Genomic DNA, 18,114 nt, shown 5'->3' on the forward strand with positions numbered 1-18,114 from the left:
GTACTCAAAGCGCTTTGACACTACTTCCACATTTACCCATTCACACACACATTCACACACTGATGGAGGGAGCTGCCATGCAAGGCGCTAACCAGCAGCCATCAGGAGCAAGGGTGAAGTGTTTTGCTCAGGACACAACGGACATGACGAGGTTGGTACTAGGTGGGGATTGAACCAGGGACCCTCTGGTTGCGCACGGCCACTCTTCCACTGCGCCACGCCGTCCCAATATATATATATATATATATATATATATATATATATATATATATATATATATATATATATATATATATATATATATATATATATTTATACGCGTGTATGTATACATATACGCATAAATATGTATACGTATATACGTATTTATGTATATATATATATATATATATATATATATATATATATATATATATATATATACGTATTTATGTACATATATATATATACACGTGTATGTATACATTTACGCATAAATATGTATATTTATGTATATATATATATATATATATATATATATATATATATATATATATATATACGTATATATACATATTTATGCGTATATGTATACATACACGCGTATATATATATATATATATATATATATATATATATATATATATATATATATATATATATTTATATATAAATAAATGTGTATACATAAGACTTATAGTTCATGTTTAATTGTGCACTCACTGCACAGGAAACAAAAAGAACCACAAGACAAGACAACATGTCCAAAGATAAAAACAAAAAAGTGGTAACTTGTGTAAAAAGTTAAAAAAATACAAAATACAAAACAGTGGAGGCACTATTACACTACTTGTAAGAGTGTCACTGGGACACACCTGGACTATTTGTGTGCATGAAAAAGTAACTTTGGAGTTGATTATTTTGCCCAATGGGGGACATTATTGTCTCGTATCTCCTCTCTGCCATGAAAGGCGGCCATATTCCCAAATTGTGTTTTCCCCTGCTATCATTCAACCACATCATCAGTCAGACAACATAACCTTCGTCTGGACGTCCTGCGGCAGGCAGACAGACGAGCAGAGCAGGCAGGCGGCGGGAGGAAAGACAAGTGTCAAAGCCCTGACACTGAATGAAGTGAAAATGCGAGATAAAGCGGGCCAACGTAAAGCCTCCCAGTCGTCCCCGGGCTGCGTTTCGCTTACACACAGAGTTCTAATCCCATTTAGCAGTCGCACAACAGGATTACCAGAGCCACAGGGGGCGATGGGGATGGGGGGAGGGGCGGGGGGCACCAATCATATGCTTCCTCTGATCCATGGCCTCCTCCATCTTCACCCGCCGCCCAAACGCTGTCTTATTGTCATGAACACATGTTGAGACACAGTGGAGGAGTGGGCGGCGAGCGGGAATCCAATCCGTGGCACTCAGGTCATATATGCAGGTCAGCAACATTTCAGAATAAAAGCACACGATTCAGCTCCTTTTTCCTTCCTAACTTTTTTTTTTTTTTCGGTAAAGTTTCCCTTGTTTGCCAATGCAAGCGTTGACAGGTATGCGAGTCAGGGTATGATTCCATCCGATCCGATCCGATTCCTGGGGTGACGATTAGATTCAGAACCGATTCTCAACTCCACGCAATTCTCGATTCAAACCGATTCTCGCAATGTACAAAGCCCAAAACCAATGAAGTTGGCACGACGTCCACAGTTTCCAAAAACATTTTGAAATGTGGACTCGTCACACCACAGAACACTTTTCCACTTCGCATCAGTCCATCTCAGATGAGCTCGGGCCCAGCGAAGCCGGCTGGGTGTTGTTGATAAATGGCTTTCGCTTTGCATAGTCGAGTTTTAACTTGCACTTACAGATCTAGCGACAAACTGTAGTTTTCTGAAGTGTTCCTGAGCCCATGTGGTGATATCCTTTACACACTCATATTGGTTTTTGATGCAGTGCCGCCTGAGGGATCCAAGGTCACGGGCATTCAATGTTACGTGCAGTGATTTCTCCAGATTCTCTGAACTTTTTGATGATATTACAGACCGTAGATGGTGAAATCCCTAAATTTCTTGCAATAGCTCGTTGAGAAATGTTGTTCTTAAACTGTTGGACAATCTGCTCACGCATTTGTTCACAAAGTGGTGACCCTCACCCCATCCTTGTTTGTGAATGACCGACCATTTCATGGAAGCTGATTTAATACCCAATCATGGCACCCACCTGTTCCCAATTAGCCCGTTCACCTGTAGGATGTTCCAAATAAGTGTTTGATGAGCATTCCTCAACTTTCTCAGTCTTTTTTGCCACTTGTGCCAGCTTTTTTGAAACATGTTGCAGGCATCAAATTCCAAATGAGCTAATATTTGCAAAACATGTTGTTTTCCAGGTCGAATGTTGAGTATATTGTATTTGCAGTCTATTCAATTGAATATATGTTGAAAAAGATTTGCACATCATTGTATTCTGTTTTTATATGTGTCAACTTCACTGGTTTTGGGGTTATTTGGTATGATAATTATAATTAAACTTTTTCAAAACAGGTTGGAGGTTGCATGGAGATGGCCTAAAAACATATATTTAGAAACGTATTTCAATAGAGATATATATTTTTTTTGGTCAGTTTATTTTTTTCCAACCCTTTGGGGAGACTTGGGTCCTTTGTGGGTCTTTGTATTGCCTTTGAAGATGACATGATGCAAAATAATGTTTATTTTAAAAGGTGAGCAGGAGTAAATATGGCCACAAGAGTTCTAAAGAACTGAATCTCCAAATGTGCACTGTCCGTTTGTTGCCAAGTTATTTTGAGTGATTATACATTGGAGTTTCCCGGCAGCCTTTTATCCCCCATTGACTCCCTTTAAATTGACCATTTTTCAATATACTGTAAATCTGTTATTTTATCAAGTTTTTTCCATGAAAAGCACATGAATCCAAGCTTTTCCCTTTGAAATAAGTACAAATCCTATAAGGTGACATTTAACCCCTCAACCATTAGACACCGCCAAAGTACAAAAGCACCAACTATTTGTATTAGATGCATATTTGCTTTGAATCTGCCAACAACTTATATGTAATGAAAATGACGTTGGTGCAGGAATATTGCATGATTTGTGTTTTTGCCATTAAAAAAAAGGGTTTTCTTTGACAAAAAGGGCATAAAACAGTGATTCTCAAACTGTGGGCTCCATCTAGTGGTACGCCAAAGAATCACTTAATTAAATATTCAAACACAGTGTTACTGTTCAACCTGTGTGTAATGTTACAGTGGTCCATCCATCCATCCATCCTTTTTCTACCGCTTATTCCCTTCGGGGTCGCGGGGGGCGCTGGAGCCTATCTCAGCTACAATCGGGCGTAAGGCGGGGTACACCCTGGACAAGTCGCCACCTCATCGCAGGGCATGTTACAGTGGTATTAAATATTATTCTTAATTAAAACCTCTGCCTTGTTTTTTCATTCATATTTAGGGCTACTACACTATAGGGCTTTAAATCTTTGTGCACCATACAATCCGATGTGATTCGATTCTTGAGGGTAACGATTCGATTCAGATTCGATTCTCGGTTCAAAACAATTCTCTATTTAAAATCAATACTTTTTTTAATGACATTGGGTGCCAGCTAGATGATTAACTACATTCCTACATAAAATAGATAAAGAGCTTTGATCAATTTCTATAATACTTCCAAAAAACTGGTTTTAATAAAATTCTACCCAAACATTTAATAAAATCAAATAAGGCAAAAAAAGGAAATACCCAACATTTCTCTTCGCTAAAGTAAATATGTACAGCAGATATGATCATCTACATCAACAATATATATACATATATATATATATATATATATATATATATATATATATATATATATATATATATATATATATATATATATATATATATATATATATATATACACACACACACACACACACACCTTCTTATTTCAATGTGTTTTCTTTATTTTCATGACTATTTACATTGTAGATTGTGTAGAATATGGCACCTGTGAAAACCATTTCAGGTGACTACCTCTTGAAGCTCATTGAGAGAATGCAAAGAGTGTGCAAAACAGTAATCAGAGCAAAGAGTAGCTATTTTGAAGAAACTAGAATATAAAACATATTTTCGGTTATTTCACCTTTTTTTTGTTAAGTACATAACTCCAAATGTGTTCATTCATAGTTTTGATGCCTTCAGTGACAATCTACAATGTAAATAGTCACGAAAATAAAGGAAACACATGGAAATGAGAAGGTGTGTCTAAATTTTTGGCCTGTACTGTATAAATTGATTTCTTAATCGATTAAAAATCGTAACAAATAAGAATCACAATTAGTTTGATTACCTGCTACGCTGCTGTGCTTTAATGTTGGTCATTATGGAGGAACTCGGAGAGGCAAGTGAGTTGGTACTTGGTGGAAATAGTTTGAGAACCAAAGACATAAAACATTAAAAAAACAGAAACTTAACTTCATATCGACGGGCAGATGTGAAGTTAAATGTGAGATTTAAGCTTTAAAAGTAAAAAAAATAAAAAATAAAATACACATATATATGTATATATATCACCTGGGGATAAGTTGATTGGCAACACTAAATTGGCCCTAGTGTGTGGATGTGAGTGTGAACGTTGTCTGTCTATCTGTGTTGGCCCTGCGATGACGTGGCGACTTGTCCAGGGTGTACCCCGCCTTCCGACCGATTGTAGCTGAGATAGGCTCCAGCGCCCCCCGCGACCCCAAAGGGAATAAGCGGTAGAAAATGGATGGATGGATGGATGTATATATATGTATATTTATACATACTTTTATGGCCGAAATCTTTTCTGGTCCCTGGGTGCTATATCGTTCACCACATTTTGGGGATCAATAAGGGTTAAATCCATTTTAGAAAACTAATAATCAATTCAGAATCGTGATGAATAGGAATCGCAATTTCGGATGTAAATCAAATTTTTTTTTTTTGTGCACCCCTAATGACAAGCGAGGGGGCACACCGAGGACACAGGCGCTCGGACCACGGCCACAAAGACGCCCTTTGATTACCAGGACGACTTCGTTTGGATTTCCGTCACGCGTGGATGTGAAAGCGAGTGACAACCAACAGCTAAAGAGATTTATTTAAAAAAAAAAAAAAAGTCAAAATGATGCATGATGTTTTTAAGTGGCTGATATTTGGAGTGTACTTGATTTATTAGGTGCTATGCGTCAAGTATGATTGGAATATCCAAAAGTACTTCAGCAGCCGGAGTAGCTCTCCAGTGAGATGCAAACGCACAAAAGGTCGTCGTTTTGGATTCTATTCAGTTCTCCTCGTGCAGCGGTGAGTCAACAATAATAAACATTTTGCTAAACGGCTACCTGCACAATATCATGCTACTTTTTTAGACCTGCAGGTGTGCTTAATGAAGTGTCCCAAAATAAACACCCAAAATAAATGCACCAAATGATACAGATTAACTGTTGCGGCACGATGCGGCCATGCATTCCCCCAAAATGTGATGTGTTCCTTTATGTATCAGCAGGGAAAGGGAAGCATGGTGATGATGATGCTGATGCTGCATGGGACACGCATGTGCACAGTAAAAAAAAAAAAAAAGGCAGTAAAAGTTGTGCAGCAGTTCCTGGTGTACCTGAACATCTCATCAGGAATGGTATTAAAAATGCTGCTTTGTAGGAAAAAAAAAACAAGTGCCAAAATGAGGAGTAAAGTGCCGCAGGAAGGAAAGCAAGGAAAAAAAAACAAAAAAAACATGTCGGCAGAATACTAATTAATTACAGCTAAGGCAGGGAAGCAGTGTGGGAGACACTCACTCACCGTGCAGGGAGAAGTTCCCAGGATGATGGAAGTTGACCACAGGAAGATAGAGGAAGAGTGTGTCACGTTGAAGAAGTTGTCGCCAATTAGCTCCTGGTTGGTGGTTCCATTCCCAGAGCTGCTGCTGCTGCTGCTGCTGCTGCTGCTGGATGGAGCGGACCAAGACTCAGCCTTGCAGGAGATGTGACTCGCCGACTGAGCATCCTCTCTCTCTCTCTCTGCCTCGCTCGCTCTACTCTCTCACCCTGCGCAGTGCTGCCTCCTCCTCCTTCTCCTCGTTGCACGGACGACCACCAGCTGTGTGCAAACCATATTTTATATCACGGTCATTTGTAAAGTCACGAACTATTACCGTCTCCGGTGTTACTTTTTTTGGCTTCTCCGAAACTACAGCGGAACAAGACAACCGTGGGGGTGGGGGGGGGTGATGGTGTACTTTTTCCCCCCACATAACATGCAGCATTCAAGCCCACCACGACAACAACATCGCGGTTTACCTGACACATGAAACGTGACGACCTGTTGATGATTTGTCGACAGAAAATCGACCATAAACGTTGTCCAAAGTCATATGTCGGAAACAGTCGGCGACGTTAATGCTTCGTGTTTTGCCGGACAGAAATCAGCGGGATTGATGAGCATGAGCAACGGAAGATAAAAAATGGCTAACCCTAACACCGCGGGTAAAAACATTGGGAGTATGGAAACGTTTCACCCGAAACACGTCAAAGCCGATCTTGATTATTTTGTATTTATTAGGGACCGCAATGTCCCTTTGGGACAGAGGACCCTATTGTAATTGTAAGGTTTTATTATTATTATTCCGCCGCCTCTTTGAGCTGTAATTTGACCCCCTTAACATGCTTCAAAACTCACCATATTTGACACACACATCAGGACTGGCAAAAATTGCCATCTAATAACAAAAACAAACCCCAAAACTCAAAATTGCGCTCTAGCGCCCCCTAGGAAAACTGCTTGTAACTTCCGGTAGGAATGTCATAGAGACATGAAACAAAAACCTCTATGTAGGTCTGACATAGACCCAGATTTCATACATTAACATTCTTCAGCAAAAATCAACAGGAAGTTGGCAATTCCCCCTTCAAAACAAAAGTTTAGTAAAAACAGACACTTTTGCCTCTTTGAGCTGTAATTTGACTCTCTTAACATGCTTCAAAACTCACCAAACTGGACACACACATCAGGACTGGCAAAAATTGCGATCTAATGAAAAAACCCAACCCCAAAACTCAAAATTGCGCTCTAGCATCCCCTAGGAAGAAAACACAGACACAACTGCTCCTAGGAAGAAAACTCAGACAAAACTGCCTGTAACTTCCAGTAGAAATGTATTAGAGACATGAAACAAAAACCTCTATGTAGGTCGTACTTAGACCTACATTTCTTTCATTGACAACCCCCAGCAAAAATCAACAGGAAGTTTGCAATTCCCCCTTCAAAACAAAAGTTTTGTAAAAACCGGTCACCTTTTTTCAAACATTATCTCCTCTGAGCGCGTTTGTCGTGTCGGCTTCAAACTAGCGCAGGAGAGAGATTGAACCCTTCTGATTAAAAGTTGACCAAAGATTTTTAATTACTGCTCCGGTTTGGATTTTATGTGCCGTCAAAGTCGGTCCCGTCCATCGCTGCTTGCAGCTTTAATTTATTTTTATAACTTTAATATCAGGATGCAGTCTGCAACTCTCCTCAATAAGCTACTTTGAGGAAAACAGCTAACTTGTATTTTACCAAAGTCCAGCAGCTAAACTTTGTTGGTATGTGCATCATCACAAAATACTTTTTTCTTTTTGAGGAACTTAGATAGCTTTGTTGTTTGTTTTTCTTGCTACTTATTGACCTCGTTAACTTTACATACTTAGACTTAGACTTAGACAAACTTTAATGATCCACAAGGGAAATTGTTCATACACATTGATAGTTTTTTTTTTATCGGCACTTTGCTTGACAAAAGTTAGACTTAGAGTTAGACTTAGACAAACTATTTTGATCCACAAGGGAAACTGTTCCACATAGTAGCTCAGTTACAAAGGATGGAAAGGGTAAGGATGGAAAGGATAATGCAGGTATTAAGTAGACTAAAAATGTACCATAATAGCAATATAAAATATAACATATATGTAGTATTTACATACTAGGTAACACTTAAATATGGGGAACATATTCTAAGTAACAAAGACTTAATTTAGAGTTATTTGGTTAGGGTTAGAGGGTTAGGGTGAGAGGGTTAGGGTTAGGGTTAGTAATGGTGAATATGTTCCCCATACTAAAGTTTTACCACATATTACATATACAGTATATAATATATACTGATATATTATTGTGGAAGTCGCTTCCTAGCAGTTCCACTGTAGACACGGCACAAGAGCCAAAGTTTTTAATGTTTTTAACAAGATTCCAAAAAATGTCTTTCGGCATGTCGTGACGTTGCCGTCACTCCCAATCCTCTCTCTCTCTCTCTGCTCCCGGCAGCTTACTGTTAAAGACAACAGATGATTAGATTAACACGTACCACCTGTGAAATCTAATCACCTGCGCCGCCCCTAGTTGATGGTGCTCCACTCTCGACACAATTGCCAGAGGCGGTGACCTTTGCTCCTGCAGACGCGCTGACTCACTTCCCTCCACAATTATATTACATGATATTATATTTTTATGTAATATACACAATATATAACAAATCCCAATTACCATGTACAATATTACAGTATATGTAACAGCTGCAGCAAAAAAAATAAAAAATAAAAAATGAATAAAGTTTTTTGCAGCATAGTTACAGTATGAATACATATTTTTTAAAGAAGTAGTCATCTTTTATGATTAGTTAACACAAGTCTAAAAATAGCTCAAGCTGAATTTAAATTAGAGCCACTGAATAGGTGGATGTGTCATAATCTGATTAGTGGACTAATGGTTAATAAAGTCGATGACTCGTCAAACATTAAAATAGTCGTTAGCTGCAGCGCCATGACAGACAACTAAAAATATTAACACCAAACACATTTGACAATTTTACATGCATACAACAGTGTGAAATGCATATAAACGATAATTCATTAACATTAAACATCACTATCGTTGGTAAAGACGAGGATGAGCAAGTTTGCTAATAGTTATTTCTGGAATTCAAAAGTGTTTCTCACTTTCTTTATTAAAGTGCTGGCACTCGCAAATTTCTTGGGCCCCAGAGTGTATTATTATGCACTTCTAAACACACAGACTAAATGTCATGTCTGTTGATCATGTTTTTGTTTGGCCATGTGCTGTTTGGTTTTTGGACACTTAGTTCCTGCTTTTTCACTCCCTTGTTTTGTCACCATGACGACCGATTAGTTGCACCTGTTTTCACGTTTGGACTCACATACCTCTGTCATTATCATGCCCTTTTTATTCCCTAGTTGATGCTTCATGCCATGCCACGTAAGTTTGTTTTTTCACATCACAGTAAGTGTAGTTTTTCATGTCCATAGTTTTTGCCTTTGTGCTAGTTTATTATATTCATAGCCAAGTTTGTTCTCCGCCTTGTGAACCGTACCAAACTCACACGCATTACAAACATAGCAGCTAAAATCATCGGCCTACCCACACCCAACATTTCAGACTTAAACCATAGGTCCATCACCCGACTGGCAAAAACAATAGTCCAGGATATGACTCACCCACTACACCAATACATCATCCCACTACCATCAGGGCGCAGGTACAGAACTATCACATTTCGGAGGGCCCGCCTCAGGAAAAGCCTTATCCCTGCAGCTATAGCCACCCTTAACAGCAGGCCCGGCCGACCTGTCTGACAAGCCTGTAAATGTGTGTTGGTCATGTATGATGTCTTTTTGTTATTTTTTTGTGATGTGTAATGTCTATTGTTTAAATGTACGGCAGTGACAATGAATTTCCCCAAGGGGACCAATAAATCTGAATCTAAATCTTGTGTGTGCCTTTTGTTTGTACCCTTTTGTTTGTTTCTTGTTATAGTGTTAAATTAAATCATGTATATACCTTCAAGCCATGACTTGTCTGGTCCGATTGCATTCCGGGAAAACCATCCACGCAGCCAGCTGCAAGATAGTCCCCGTCATGACACTAAATCATTAACGCGTCAAATTCTTTGTTTGGGACACCATTCCGTAGAATGATAGGCGCGTTTGTCAGGTGAAATTTTAAAACAAGACGGTATACGAGAACTGTGATAAAACCTAGAGCATAGGAAAAGTGGGCAGGACAAAAACCCAGGTCCTACTATTCAACGGGTGTTTGCACAATCAATAGTGCTGCTATAATAATTGACACCTGTTCCATCCAATCATGAGTCAAGAGCCCCTGAAAAGACAGCATTCAGGTGAAGAAACCAAGTCACAGCAAGAGGAGTAATATATGCCAACTGACTGGTAGGGTACCAAATTTGGTACTTTTATAAGCACCAACCAAATTCCATTGGTATTAAAAGGTAGCGATTTACGTCAAATGACACGTAACATATCTCGATATCTTCGTCACATCCGGTTGGAGACTTGACGAGTAAACAGGCCCCTTCATAATCTCCTCACAAGAAATTAACGCAACACTTTTAAAATTGCATTAGCTCAATGCTAATTTACATTGGATATGCCATATGCATGCTACTGGTGGTTAGCATTAGCGATTTTACATGGCGATTTCAACATCAACAAATTTGATAATGAAAGCTACAAATATGATGCACGTTACAATCAAACAGCTGGTGTGTATAATAAGCACTACACTTACAGTATAAACACGTCGTGGGGCTGAATAAACGACACATTTGTCATATTCATCTTAAAGGCAAAGACTACTTCCGGAATATGGCAACACACCTAGGACAAACTGAAATTAATGTAAATTTGCAAACAAGACTAAGAAGTGTAAAAAAAAAAAAAAAGTAAACAAATTATATTTATTTTTTATATTTTTATATTAGATTTTATTATTAAACAAATTAGCATTTCTTATCGATATGTCGGTTCAAATGTGTGCCATCCCAACAACTGACAGGGAAAAATGCCTTGCAAAGAGTGTATAATGAGCAACAAAAGGGAATTAAAATAAAAGGAGAAAAGGATTGGGGGGGAAAAAAAAGGAAGCCAGGAGGAGGTAGTTTTCTTTTCGAGCGTGCAGAAGTGAATTTGTGGAAGCTGCCATCGACAACAGATGGCATGTGAAGGCACGATAACCCATGGTAGAACATTCTGGACACCTTCAACATAGAGCTAGCGTGTCTCCCTCGCATTGACAACATATCATGTAACAATAACGTCGTCATAGAAACACTAAATCGTCCAATGGCGATGCACCGAAGGCAACATGCACCAAAACTTGACTTGTTTTGTGACTTGTTAACATTGACATTTTCAGTGAAGCGCCCCCTGCTGGTTCTGGTGGGGCACTGCTCAAAACCGAGACAGCAGCTGCAGAGTTACAGTTTTCACTTTATTATTATTTCTCCAGCAAATTCGCTAATTGAATTCAAATGTCACCATTCTAACTGCCAACACTATTGAGGGTTGCATTTCATCCAATTAGCAGGAAAAATAAATAAATAAATAAATAAGAAAATAGCGCGTCTTTGCACACAGACAGACAGAACCGTATTAATTCAGCAAGTGGGAAGATGCAATCAAAATTAATGAGTGGAAAAGTTTTAATGATACTTTGAAATATACCAAAAGTGAAATATAGTGTGTTTAGTATGCTTTTATAGAAAATAAGGCTGTCAAATCATAATTTTTTAATGAGATTAATTTAAATCCCACCTAAAAATGTATCAATAAACTGTAACTTTTAGATAGACTGTTTTAGACCAGTTGACCTGCCGCTTCTCTTTTTGCCCCCCAGGAGAGGTTACCACATACTCCCTGGAGAGATACCAGTCTAGAGGAGGTGCTGGCTATTCTAAGTCATGACTTCGTGTAGACCACTCCTCTGAGACTCGGATGGAGACTTCTTCCATCCCTCTGCTTGCCCCCAATGGACTGGACCCACCCCCCTCCCCCATTATCATGAATGATGTCACTGTGGTTTGTGCAGCCCTTCGAGGCACACCTGACTCAGGGCTATATAAATATTTTTTGATTGATTGATTGATTGATTGGATTGATTAATCGCATTTTGGAATTTGGATAAATCATGACTAATCACAGGTGGTTACTCGTTTGCACAATTAAAATGTGCTTAGGAACAGACCCCGATATTTGAACACTAATGCAATTGTATTGTCAGAATGTCACTCAGGAATGTTTTAAAACATTTTACCTAAATGCATGTCATTTATTTGCGCAAAACTTGGTAACAGTTTAGATCTAAAGTTCTTTCAGGGCGTATTTTGGAGTGAAATTTTCCAGCGAGCACACCAGTCGGCATCATTTTTGTACTGACGTATGCATTGATCCGATCACTGACCATATAGCAGTTAAGGTAAAATAGCTTATACGCTCAAAATACTGTGATTATTAAAAGTCAGGGGTGTTTAAACTTTTTGACCGGGGGCCACATTGGGCAAAAAAAAAAAAAAAAAAAAAAATTATATATATATATATATATGTTGAGGTTTCTGTGATTTATCCGTTATACAGTCCTCAATACCAGGGTAAAGCGGAATATACGTTAGGTCAGGAAAAAACACAGAGGCTATTTCATCCCTACAAGCCTGTTTCGCAGGTGTCTCTGCTCTTCAGGGAAAATCCCCTGATACCTGGGGAAGAGTGGGGTGAAGTCCAAATGCATATATATATATATATATATATATATATATATATATATATATATATATATATATATATATACATACATACATATATATATATATATATATATATATATATAGGGTGTGTGTGTGTGTGTGTTTACATGTTATAATAATATAATGGCTATATAATTGATAATGATCATAATTGAATATCAAGGGTATGTGGAATTTAAAGCTTTGTAATCAGACATATCAAGCAGTTATAAGTCAAACATGGATAAGTGTCGATAGAGTGTTTTGCATTTGTCCCATCATGCCTTGCAATGGATTTAAATGGGTGTAATTTTGAATTTTATATGGTGATGGGACATTTTTTTTTTATATAATATCCACAAAGTTCAGTGAGCAGGTTGTGTTATGTGTAATCATGTGTTGACATTTTGGTGCTGGTCGTTTTTTTTTTTTTTTTCCAGCACCATGACTAGGAAAGGTTGTTTGGATTGGGTCATACAGGTTGATGCTGTGCTTGTGATATCAAGAAAGTACACATTATTATCACTGAGCTGAGTGTCTCACATTTTCCACAAAATGATAACAATTTGCCACCTGTCAGGCCCCTGGGTATTTAAATTTAATATGAAAACTCTTGCTTATTTAAATTAAACATGTGCCGTCAACACCCCTGATCTAATTTAACATAATAATTTTGACAGCCCTAATAAAAATATATAAATGAATAAACACCAAGTTTGCTGCATAAATGACGTAAAATGATTGTTAAAGCTGAGGCGCCACGAGGTCAAGTGTAATGTATGCAAGGGTGGAACATCACCTTTAGCATTGTGCATTGAAGCTTTCACAGCTGTGGACTGCTACGCTTGCAGTTTTTCAAAAGACCAAACTTGCTTTTTGTCTTACATTGGACTTCACCCCACTCTTCCCCAGGTATTAGTCACCCACCGCTTCTCCTCTTTGCTATTTGCATTTTGCAGCCACGGTCCATTGTGGCTGGAAAGACTGACGCGCTGACCCAAACTAATAGAAAGAGCAGCCCCTGTCTGTCACGGTGGGAAGAGCAGTTAGTTAGCTAAACAAAACAGGAGCCGGATGAAGGAAGATGATGACGGTGGCTGTGTGAGGGAGAAGGGGGTCCATCCCCGGGGGGGACGTGGCTGGGTGGATTTTTTTTCAGCGGGGAGGGGCCGCTACAGTGGAAGGGTGAGAGTTATTTAATTGGACAGTGACATTGGGAGCCAGGCTCATCAGCGCCTCCCCATCAATCACGCTCGGTCAGAAGATGCCCGAGGTGATCCCGCTCCCTCCGGATCTTGCCGCCCCGCCATCGCCGCCGCTTAACCCCCCCGTCTTTTTTCTCCATATCGCCTTGCTGCGACCTCTCGGCTCACCTGGCCAACGGTTATCTGCTCTCCGGTGACACACGCCGCTTGATGGGTCTTTTTGTTCACGGCTTAACAAGAGGAGGAAGAGGTGCATAGTTAAAGGCTTATGGGCCATGATTAAAATATGACCCCCAAAGACGAGGTTTCATCTTCAGCTGGTAGTGGAGGGAGCAGCACGAATAAATAATCCACAGCAGGGTCCATGTTGTCATGTTTGCTGCGAGTACTGTCCCTCAGGGTACAATCTACACTAATTGTTGGACACCAAGGTGACTAATATTTGTTTCTATCTTTCCAGAAAACATCCTTGACAAAAGCGGACGACTGCACTTTTTTCTTATTTCTATCAAAGATGTTATTTGTCCTATTGTTCACCCTTTTGAAATTGGTGTGGGAAGTCCCACAATAGAACAATTGAACAATTTCCCTTGTGGATCAATAAAGTTTGTCGAAGTCTAAGTCTAAAAAATAGTGTGAAGTCCAACCTTTAGCCCAGATTCTGGAATTTAGAGAGTTAAAGGGGTCCTCCATCCATCCATTTTCTTCCGCTTATCCGAGGTCGGGTCGCGGGGGCAGCAGCCTAAGCAGGGAAGCCCAGACTTCCCTCTCCCTAGCCACTTCGTCCAGCTCTTCCCGGGGGATCCCGAGGCGTTCCCAGGCCAGCCGGGAGACATAGTCTTCCCAACGTGTCCTGGGTCTTCCCCGTGGCCTCCTACCGGTCGGACGTGCCCTAAACACCTCCCGAGGGAGGCGATCGGGTGGCATCCTGACCAGATGTCCGAACCACCTCATCTGGCTCCTCTCGATGTGGAGGAGCAGCGGCTTTACTTTGAGCTCCCCGCGGATGACAGAGCTTCTCACCCTATCTCTAAGGGAGAGCCCTGCCACCCGGCGGAGGAAACTCATTTCGGCCGCTTGTACCCGTGATCTTGTCCTTTCGGTCATAACCCAAAGCTCATGACCATAGGTGAGGATGGGAACGTAGATCGACTGGTAAATTGAGAGCTTTGCCTTCCGGCTCAGCTCCTTCTTCACCACAACGGATCGATACAGCGTCCGCATTACTTAAGACGCCGCACCGATCCACCTGTCGATCTCACGATCCACTCTTACCTCACTCGTGAACAAGACTCCGAGGTACTTGAACTCCTCCACTTGGGGCAGGGTCTCCTCCCCAACCCGGAGATGGCACTCCACCCTTTTCCGGGCGAGAACCATGGACTCGGACTTGGAGGTGCTGATTTTCATCCCAGTCGCTTCACACTCGGCTGCGAACCGATCCAGTGAGAGCTGAAGATCCTGGCCAGATAAAGCCATCAGGACCACATCATCTGCAAAAAGCAGAGACCTAATCCTGCAGCCACCAAACCGGATCCCCTCAACGCCTTGACTGCGCCTAAAAATTCTGTCCATAAAGGTTATGAACAGAATTGGTGACAAAGGGCAGCCTTGGCGGAGTCCAACCCTCACTAGAAACATGTCCAACTTACTGCCGGCAATGCGGACCAAGCTCTGACACTGATCATAAAGGGGTCCTATTATGTAAATTGCAAACCTACTGTTCTTACCTATTAGTACCTGCTGTTGATCTGCATAAGTTCCAAAATTGTGAAATCAAACCGTGGAGGCATGCCAGAGATATTTCTAAGACTATTGTGTCGTCCTTCATACTTCCTTCGAACGAGATGTTTGGAATTTGCCCAATTTGTGAGGTTTTTCCAACTATTATGGATTAACCATACATGGTAGAAATTCACCCAAAGTGCTTTGCGGGAGTCGTCGTTGTCGCCGATCACTCGAAACGAGTATGATTGTCCTCCATCAGGAGAACGCCTGTGCGTGGAATCTTTTAAAGTGGGGAGACTGGTGCACAGACAGCCACCACACTGTCCTTGGCAAAGAGAAGGCCAGGGTCCAATGGCATGGAGACCAAGACAATTGGGGGCCCATCTTTGCTGCAGCCTTCTCCCCCCCGTTGTGGAGCTTCTATGCAACCATCATCCGCCCACTCCACCGTTGAGGTCTTTTACGACTCCCAACGTCACTTCTTCGCTGTGGGTAGCTGTATCCGATGGCAAGGGAAACCCAGGACGACCGGCATCTCCTCACAGCTGCAGGAGGCTGCCGGAGCTCCGGTCTGTCGGAGGACCGCCTATGGTGCGCCTATGGTGCGCCTACCAGCACTTGCTTTTCTCTCAGGGTGTGCTCCCCTAGCCTTACGTTTTCCCAGACAAACCCACAAGGCAGCTTTGCGGGAGTACGCCATTGTAGTCCCATGCTGCAGTCCAGTGGTCACCAACCAAGATGAGCGGAGAGCTCAGAAGTCTGACATGAGGCACCCCCTGTACGGACACACAGCACCTCCAAACAGACTGAAATCCAGGGCCAGCTCCACGCATACAGTCCCTCCTCTCCAATCCACCAAGGAGACGACACGGACCAACGTCTGGAGGCTTGAATGGAACCAACTCCCGAACACCCGAACCCAAGAATGGATGGAGAGAGGAATAACACCTACTGAATGCCTCGCCAGCGGACACAACCTACCATGGCCGACCTGGAAGACCCTCAACAGACTAGGTGGAGCAGGGGAGGTGCAAAGCACAGTTGAAAACATGGAACTATCATACAGAGGCCACGTGTGGCTGTGGAGCAGTACAGACAATGTCACACCTGCTGGAATGTGGCAATGCCCCCCCCAGTGCATCCCCCAAGACCTGGCTGAACCCACTCCAACAGTTGTGTCCTGCACCAGGTACTGGCAGAATGACATCTGAGATTGCAAAGGACTCGAAGAAGACCAACCTTTTCGAGCCCAAGGTCCGTGGTCTCAGCCAAAAACTAAAGTAAGATCTACCCCTGCGGCAAATATGTTTCATATATATGTATATATATACACACCGTAGGATTGATTTTAAGTGTTCAATACGAGAGTGTAGAGGGGTCTATGTAGTAGTATAAGAAAAATACTACAAGTTGTTCATCTCAACAAGCCTGTTTCGTGGTTACCCACTAAATCTCCTGATGTGTGGCTAACCAACCCCAAAACATGCTTGTTAAGATGAACCTGTAGTCCATTTCTCTTTCTTACACTAATACATACATATATACATATACACACACACAAACACACACACACACACATATATATATATATATATATATATATATATATATATACACATATATATAAATAAATAAATGATAAATGGGTTATACTTGTATAGCGCTTTTCTACCTTCAAGGTACTCAAAGCGCTTTGACAGTATTTCCACATTTACCCATTCACACACCCATTCACACACTGATGGCGGGAGCTGCCATGCAAGGCGCTAACCAGCAGCCATCAGGAGCAAGGGGTGAAGTGTCTTGCCCTAGGACACAACGGACGTGACTAGGATGGTAGAAGGTGGGGATTGAACCCCAGTAACCAGCAACCCTCCGATTGATGGCACAGCCACTCTACCAACTTCGCCACCCCGCGACCCCAAATGGAATAAGCGGTAGGAAATGGATGGGATGGATGGATGGATGGATGGATGGATATATATATATATATATATATATATATATATATATATATATATATATATATATATATATATATATATATATATATATATATATATATATATATATCATGCTAGGTTAGCCAATTTGCAGAAGAAAAACAACATAGTCAAACTTACATCTCCCACATGTGTAGCTGACTGATGGGTTCCTGATGGATCTCTGTCAATGATCCGGGCTGCATTATAGATGTGTAGCGAAGCCTGATCAGGGTGACTTTTTCCATTCATGATGTCAGAAGGCATGTTCTCCTCTCAAAAGTGGTTCCGAGTGAGGGAGATGGTCGTGTCTCAGAACTGGTCCTCACAAACAGGCACTATTGGAACACAGGCAGCATTACTGTATAAACATCATGAAAAAGTCACTTTTGTAGAATAGTAATAATAGTAATAGGAGGCTTTTAAGCTGGAGTGGCTAACACAAGGCAGGAACAGAGGTAGCGTTATCTTATTTATTCCTAGGGAGTAGGGCTGGGAATCTTTGGGCACTCATCGGCGGTCACTCCAACGAGTATGACGATCCTCCTGGTAGGGGTGTATCCCTTTATAGAGGATGCCTGTACGTGACTTTGTTTTACGTGGGGAGACTGGTGCACAGACAGTCTCCACACGATCCTT

General features: G+C 41.0%; 1 protein-coding gene across 1 annotated transcript in view; it reads right to left on the reverse strand.

Annotated features, from left to right (window-relative positions):
- cdh7a (cadherin 7a) overlaps nt 1-17,796 on the reverse strand; it is a 340,872-nt gene extending 323,076 nt beyond the window's left edge. Inside the window, exons 1-3 of the mRNA XM_061965236.1 lie at nt 17,617-17,796; nt 6,045-6,097; nt 5,801-5,942 (exon numbers count right to left, since the gene is read on the reverse strand). The gene's annotated coding sequence lies outside the window, so the exon portion shown is untranslated. The remainder of the gene's footprint in view (nt 1-5,800; nt 5,943-6,044; nt 6,098-17,616) is intronic.
- Between the last annotated feature and the right edge of the window lie 318 nt (nt 17,797-18,114).

This window comes from Nerophis lumbriciformis, linkage group LG07, assembly GCF_033978685.3.
Source record: "Nerophis lumbriciformis linkage group LG07, RoL_Nlum_v2.1, whole genome shotgun sequence".
Lineage (NCBI taxonomy): Eukaryota > Metazoa > Chordata > Actinopteri > Syngnathiformes > Syngnathidae > Nerophis > Nerophis lumbriciformis.